The 7953-nt window shown below is 47.7% G+C and overlaps 1 protein-coding gene across 4 annotated transcripts in view; it reads left to right on the top strand.

Moving 5' to 3' along the window:
* The first annotated feature begins 1015 nt into the window (after positions 1–1015).
* The window catches only part of LOC135911258 (proton-coupled folate transporter-like), a 116000-nt gene continuing 109062 nt past the window's right edge, over positions 1016–7953 (top strand). For all 4 annotated transcript variants that reach the window (XM_065443454.1, XM_065443456.1, XM_065443458.1 and 1 more), the window contains exon 1: positions 1016–1183. The gene's annotated coding sequence lies outside the window, so the exon portion shown is untranslated. The remainder of the gene's footprint in view (positions 1184–7953) is intronic.

Below are 7953 nucleotides of genomic sequence, written 5' to 3'. Positions count from 1 at the left end.
GAGTTTCATTGAAACGTGGCCTAACCAGTGACCGCAATCAGCCTGACAGTTGGTTTTGAACTAAGTTCCTTCAGCGCTGCATTGTCCGCCCGTTATGCTATGGACTATCGAGCGACCCAAGTTGGCGGGAGAATGGTGAGAGTCATAAACCGAGAGATACGTAGGCGCCAGAAAATGCGTGAATGTTATTCCAAAAACCAAAAATGCTAATGGGGCTAATGAGCCATTCATTATCATTTACTATAACATTAAGAGGTCTGTAGAAAACACGGAGAAGGCGGGAGCCAACTTTTCGACAAGTGGACAAGTCCACTTGTAGAAATATATATATATATATATATATATATATATATATATATATATATATATATATGGTGAAAAGGCCGACAAGGACCCGGGGTACTAGCCGACGAAAGTAACATTTAAAAGAACAGAAGACTTTTCGGCTCACACACGGGAGCCTTAATTGCTCATAGGTACGGTTTTGGTAGAGCATCGCACGCGAAATGCGAAAGTTGAGGGTTCGGTTCCCATCTGCGGCAAGTCGTTTTTTTCATCCACTTTAATTTCGATTAATTTATCTTTTCTTTATTTTCATTTATTAGGCGCAAGTAGTTTCCCCTATGTTGTCCTTGGTGTCAGTGTTTGTTGGCTCCTTATGATAGGACTAATCAAAGTCGGGCCCCTCTGTTAACCCCCTTATCTTCTCGTTTATTACAAACATGACTATGTTACTTAAGGAACGCGCTTAGACCGGCAGGTGAACGATATAAAAGGCAAGCAGGCTGAAATTTTAAACCAAGAGAAAAAAAGTCAGTGCAATGACATCCGGCAACGAGCCGATTGTACATCATAATTACGTCATGTATAACTTCCGAGGTTCCACGTGTGTTCTTGGGTGTTCTTTTTTCCTTAACCTGAGTTGCTTGACTTGCTCATGGCAGATAAAAACAGTGTTTCTCACGCCTTGTTTGATGCTCTGCCAGTGAGTTCAGGAAGAAGAAGAGAAGGAAGAGTCGGGGTCAGAGCGCCTCCTTCGCCGCCACGCTTTGTTGCCGTGCGGCCGCAGTTCCCAGAGGTGCTTCCGGCTTCGGCCGTACTCAGCATCAGCAGCGCTCAGCGGACGCCGTGGATGACCACGGGCATCGCCAGCAGCGTCGTCGCCCACACTCGGCCAAACACGGTGAGGGGACGCCAACTTTCCGGCTCATTAGCTCAACAAGTTCGGCAGAAGGGACACTACAGCTGTCACCTTTATTTGCGAGTGGCTTCTTGCCAGGGCAGTCGTCGCTAATGCGTCATGTGATGCTTTGGCGTCGAGCAATAGGTGGCGTCCAAAACGCGGTGCCTATGAACTTCCCGGCTCTGCAACCGTTTGCGGCGCATGCAGTAAGCAAAAGCGTGACCTTCGAGATCTATATCTGTGGCCGATAGAGAGTTGTCGCTACGGCGTTGATTTTAACACCACCTTATTCTCTAAATGTGTCGAGGTTGCTACAGGAAGGGTCGCCAGAACATGGCGCGATGTTCTGGGGGAGTGGACGAGCTCACCGGGGAAGGGATGGTGGTGGAAAGAAGGATGGACGTGATTCGATGAGGATTTAGCGCGAGTATGTGTCCAGTGATCGTGTAGGACGGTTGGGTAACCCCGGTACATCTGGCCGGACGCGCGAACCTGGCTGCGCTCTGTAAGATGTGTCGCGAAATCGCTGGCAAGTGTGAGTGTTTGTACTTGTCAGATGGTGGAAACGCCGTAGCGGTTGAATGTATCGATGTACGGGGACGTTGCGCGTCGGCTGTCGCGCGATTCACTGTGTGAATGGACGCTGTCACGTGCGCTCTGCGTGACGAGTCACTCTGGCAAGCCGCACTGGGCCACATAATAGGGGTGCTCGTCATTTGTGACTCGCCAGCAATGAAGTGAACGACCTGGTTTCTCTGCATCTCTTGGTACCCTGATAACGGCTCGAGGGTGACGCATAACGCGAGATGTACGCTTTCATGTGTTTTGAAAGTGTTGCTAGACAAGCAACGCACGAAGGGACCCTTTAACAAATTTGTTGGGTCCCAAAAATGTGCACTTTGCCATTCTATACGCTCATTGTGTTATATAAACTTTCAAAGTTTCAAAAAGAAGTTGGAATATGCCCGATGGCGCAACATAAACAAACCACCTCCTCGCTATTAGACGGTATGCTACGTACACGGCGAGTAGCCGTGTAGCTAAACACAGGTTTCTTGGGGCTAGGTCTTGCAGGTAGGCCATACCCCCACGTCACACTCAGTCATTCTATTTTCACAGGATTTTTCGAGCAGTGTCAAAACCCATAGCCGGACTGGGCGTAGCAAGGTCGAAGCTATGTAGGCTCTACAGAGTGACTAACCGTTGTCTCCTCAATCAGGACAACAAGTTTGCAATAAGAGCTTTTTTGTCAACTGTCATGTGTCCATGGTCTAGGAGATACCTTTGCCAAGTGAATAGAAGTACGCGCACCAGACTGAATGTTTGAACGCTGACTGCAAAGACAATTTACGCCATGTAAAAATTCTATTCAATCTAGTGCAAATATAGAGCAGCCGTCGCGCGAAATGCCAGCCTCGCGAAATGGGCGCACAAACAGCTCTTTTAGATACCTGATTTGAAAAATAGGTTTGTTTCACCGCTCTGCGGAAGTGACGCATGACATGAAACGCACGGCTCCTCGGAATTAAACCCCTCCGTACATTTTTTCGCGACCAGTTGCCACCAACTTACCCTCCTCCACGCACCACTCCCGATTACCGCCAGCCCTCAGCTTCCAGTGTGAAGTGGAGTTTGTGTAGTACCAGCTTCTGGATTTATGCGGAATCAACGTCACTGCTGCGTAGAAGTGCAAGCATGCAACAAGCGAAAATTCAGGAACCGAAAGTACCAGAAATAAGACAGCCGGAAACAGAAGCCCCGGAAGGGGAAACTGCGGATGCGGAACTGGTGTGAGCATAAGTCGCGATACATGGTAGACAGAAGTTTTGAGGAAGAGAAAAAAATTAAGGAGAAGCATACAAAAGTGCTAGAATGTGAAGCTTGTATGGTATACCTGATCAACTCATGCAGGCTAAGTCACTGTTTGTCACGGTCTCATTCCGAAAGGATGCGAAGACATCATCATCGTCATCACCTTTACTTGACATGACCTCCGAGATAGGGCGGCGCCCGCGTTATGCTGGGACTTGCGTTATAGCGACAACCACCAGGTACACGCGTCGTCTGCTTGCGTGCTACTTAAAGGCTGCTAACACGAAAACTGTACAATTACCATCTCTGTGGTATTATCAAGATTGCTTGATTCGTATTTGCTACTTATTTATAAAAACTTTAGCCGAAGTGGAACTTCGTTGTAGTTTCCCTTTAAATGAAAGACTGCAGGAGCGCCTGAACAGAGTTACGGATGGCACAGAAGGTGACGGCTTAAAGCACCATAGCAAGGTGTGGAACCGGGCTAGTTGGTAATGCTCGATGCTAAATATACAGTACATAAACTATAGACAATGACAGAGAGAAAGAGAACCAAGACAAGCGCTGTCAAAAATGGCGTTGTTTCTGTTTTCGTGTCTTCTGATTTCCTTGCTGTGAATTTAGCTCGTTCTGCTGCAGAATAAATGAATCAGGTCAGCGTTGCGTGAGCGCTCCATTGGGTTTATTTTCTTCCAAAAATGCAATGACTCGACGGGAGTGCGCACTGATGCTCATTAGTAGAATCATCGGTATTAATAATTTGTCTGTAATTTATAATAATAAATAACAATGAAGTATAGTAGGAAGCAAAGCTTTGCGCGTGCCATGCTTTATCGGCTTTTTCGCCGTTTCGTGTCTTATACCTGAGGTTGTGGATTCAGCTTGTGCTTTGTACTGGCTGAGTGTAGTTTACTGGGTAGGAATACGAAACATCGTTTGTTGTGGCTTTTAACAATGTTCGGGCACGCGCCTGAAATCTTATGTGCGCAGGCTTAGCAACTAGTTTCGAGAAAAATAAAACAGGTACAATATAAATGTACAGGCGCGGCCAAAGCAAGCCGGAACACGGGAGCCTATGGAAACGCTCCGCGGAGTGCCTCGCCACCTGTGCCTCACGAAATCCTGAGGTGCAGGCGATATCAAATCAAAACTATTGGCGAAAAACACGGCGAGTCGTCTGCTATATCATCAGTCGCCTGCTAACACTTCAATATGCGTCGGTGGTGACCCTCCGCGGAGAGATGCCCTGGGCTCCCATGTTCCTTGACGAAGATGGAAACAAACTGGAAGAGAACAAAGAATTATGTCGACATATGTGCTTCTTTATCTTGCTCGGGTGACCGATCTTTACCGGCTCACAAATATTACTTTATCACTCAGGGGAGGACCCGCCTGCATGTACCGGAAGTCTCTCGAATGTTACTGTTGGTTCTAACCCTTGTCTGTTACCGATCCTCGAGTAATCTGATTGTATGCCCGACGCGAATTGTCTACTATACTCTCTGCAAGAACGCGGGCACCTGCAATTACGCTGAAACGTTCGGCGAGTCATGTGTAAAAGCCAACGCGCTTGACCTGCTGATCATATTTTCGACAATCGCCGACTGTGATCGCCGCTGTCGTTGTGCTTTGAGTGTAACCTGTTTTCTGGGCGCAGGCCTCTCAATAAAGAGTGTTTCGTGAATCACGCTTTCTGCTACTGTGTTTTTCACCGACACAACAACGTGACATCTGGTAGAGGGGCTTTCTTGCGCAACGGTTAGCCCAAGCCGTGAGGACATCGTCAACGTCGCCATGGGCCGTCGACCTAGCCTCAGACTACAATAACTACCGCCGGAGCAAGGACTTCGACCGGAGACTTCGAGGAGGAGGAAGGCCAAGCCAACAGTCGAAATTACAGCACCCATGTCTCCGATCCTCCTGCAACAGCCCACGGAGCCAGCGACCATTCACGGATCATCGGCTGAAGACCGCGAAAACTGGCTCGACACATGCGAGCGGATCGCGACGTTCGATAGATATTTATAGGTGAGCGGGTTTACGGGCCAGAGGTACGAGCGGGCGAGCGGAAACGTCATCGGAGCGCCGCGCTGAAAGGAAGAGCTTTAGCTCAGCGAGCCCTCGTTCAAGTGAGCGGAGTAGTCCGCTCAAGTAGAGCACACATCGCATTCAGCAGGACCACTCCATGCTCCACTGGATGACCGTGGTGGCCGGTGCGGCAGTTCCAAGAGCAGGCACTTCTGGATGGAGTGAGCATTACTGGCAATATTCTGCAGTTTAGAATACTAACGACCTTGCAGATATGAACGGAGATGTGAATGGCGCACTATTAGAAGCCTGGCTACCCGTTCCCTTGCCGCAGTTTCCGAGCTAGCTGTGCGATACAGCTCCAGCATGGATCGTCCGTACTCAAGCAGACTTTCGGGCCGGTACTGGATACTTATATAGGCTGCGGAGCCCTCAACAACAAGTGGTAACGCAAAGTTCAACCTGTGCTGCTCTGATCGCTGCTGCTGAATGCTGGTCGTCGTAGCCGCTGTAAGTCCGGACCGCTATTTGAGCTCGCTGTGCCGGCTGATGGGACAAGTTGAAGCGCCGGGAGAGGCTGTCGCACCCGTTGCCCATACAGTCTAGCGAGGTGCTAATCTGCTGCTCGAGCGCAAGGGAAAGAGGTTCCAGAGCGAAGCTCTGTTCTTTCGTCATCGTCTTTACCCAACTTGAAAAAAAAAGACTTAGAAAGGAAGGTTAGGTGAGCATGAACATAAGGGTAGCAAAACCATACTGAGCATCTCTGTTGCGAAATCTATCTTGCCGCTACTCTCCCTCCATTGACGCAGAAAGGAGTCGCACGAACAAAAAGAAAATATTTCCTAAAACTTGCATAACGAAACTATAGGCGTGACGCCTTCGTTCACGATGATTACAGTTGGTCATCATCTCAGGCCATAGTCACCAATGTTCCCCAGTTCTGAGGTGCACAAGTAGGATATATATTGGCGCTGTGGGTCAGGGCACATAGCAGTGCGCAGCACGTCTAAGAGGGATGCGGCAGAATTTCGTGGAAGCTATATATATATATATATATATATATATATATATATATATATATATATATATATATATATATATATATATATATATATATATATATATATATATATATATATATCAGCCTGGTTTCGCCCACTGCAGGGCAAAGGCCTCTCCCATACTTCTTCAACTACCCCAGTCATGTCCTATTTGTGGCCATGTTGTCCCTGCAAACTTCTTACTCTCATCCGCCCATCTCCCTTTCTGCCGTCCCCCGGCTTTCATACATTGGCGTTTCTTGATCAGATCTTTCGTCTCGTGCGTTAGCTTACGGGCATCCTGTCTAACGGAGTTACCATCGACTTCTATTGCACACTCCTTAATGATGCCCATAAGGTTGTCGTTCATATCACGTCCGCTTTCGGCTATGCCGCTTGCGGACGAAGGTATTCATTACCCGCATATTATTCCGTTGTGCTCACTCTACTAATAACTCTCCTCTGCTATTCCTAGAGCCTATGCCATATTCCCCCAATGATTTGTCTCCAGCGTGCTTCTTGCCTACCCTGGCATTGATGTCGCCCATCAGTATAGTGTATTTTGTTTTGACTTTACCCATCGCCGATTCCACGTCTTCATAAAAGCTTTCGTCTTCCTGGTCATCATGACTGCATGTAGGGGCATAGACTTGTACCACCTTCAATTTGTACCTCTTATTAAGTTTCACAACAAGACCTGCCAACCTCTCGTTAATGCTATAGAATTCCTGTATGTTATCAGCTATATTCTTATTAAACAGGATTCCGACTCCTAGTTCTCGTCTCTCCTCTAAGCCCCGGTAGCACAGCATGTGCTCGCTTTTTAGCACTGTATATGCTTCATTTAATCTCCTAACTTCACTAAGCCCTATTATATCCCATTTACTGCCCTCTGATTCCTCCAATAGCACTGCTAGACTCGCCTCACTAGATAACGTTCTAGCGTTAAAGGTTGCCAGGTTCAGATTCGAATGGTGGCCTGTCCCGAACCAGCACCCTCTGAGGCGTCGCCGGTCTGACCACCGCCGTGGTCAGTTGCTTCGCAGCTGCTGGGGACTGAGGGCCGGGGTTTGATTGTTCTATTCATATAGGAGGTTGTGGCAAGTACTGCACCAGGGCGGCCAATCTTGCTCTGGTGAGGGAGTGCGTTACCGGTTCTGGTCACCTGGATCAGGCCAAGCCCCAGGCCTATTTATGCAATTTTATCAACACGCGGATTGTTTTTTTTAATCCGGTGAAAATTGCGCGGCCCTGGGATTCGAACGACGGTCATCTTGCACGCGAGGCGGATGCTCTACCTCTACGCCACCACTTATATATATATATATATATATATATATATATATATATATATATATATATATATATATATAAATTGTCACGTGGTGGTGACGTTGAATAACACAGTAGCAATACTGTGAATGACAAATCTAACCTTTATTGGGCGAACCGGTGCCCACAAAACAGGCTACACTTATAGCACAACGATAGCGGCGAACACGCTCGGCGATCGTCGAAAAAACTGATCAGCGGGTCAAGCGCGTCGGCTTTTATAGATCAGCCGTCGAATGTTCCAGATTAACGGATGGGATCCGCGTGTCTTCCACAAAGTTCTACACCATTCGTGTCACGCGATGAAATCTGATAACACAAGGTTCGGCGACAACAGACACGTGGATAGAAGCGTCGATAACTTTCCAGAAACGTCGGATACATGCAGGCGCGTCCCTCGCTCTGCGATTACAGCTGTTAAGCGGCGACACGTGGTTGCCCGATAAATATAAGTATACGTGTCATTACCCCCCTCTTAAAAAGCATCGACCCGATGCTGCAAACAAACGAAAGTAATAAATAAGCACTCGATCGAAGCAAAGAAAACAACAAAATAAG

This window comes from Dermacentor albipictus, chromosome 9 (genome assembly GCF_038994185.2).
Source record: "Dermacentor albipictus isolate Rhodes 1998 colony chromosome 9, USDA_Dalb.pri_finalv2, whole genome shotgun sequence".
NCBI lineage: Eukaryota > Metazoa > Arthropoda > Arachnida > Ixodida > Ixodidae > Dermacentor > Dermacentor albipictus.
This window is presented reverse-complemented; position numbering and strand designations above follow the sequence as displayed.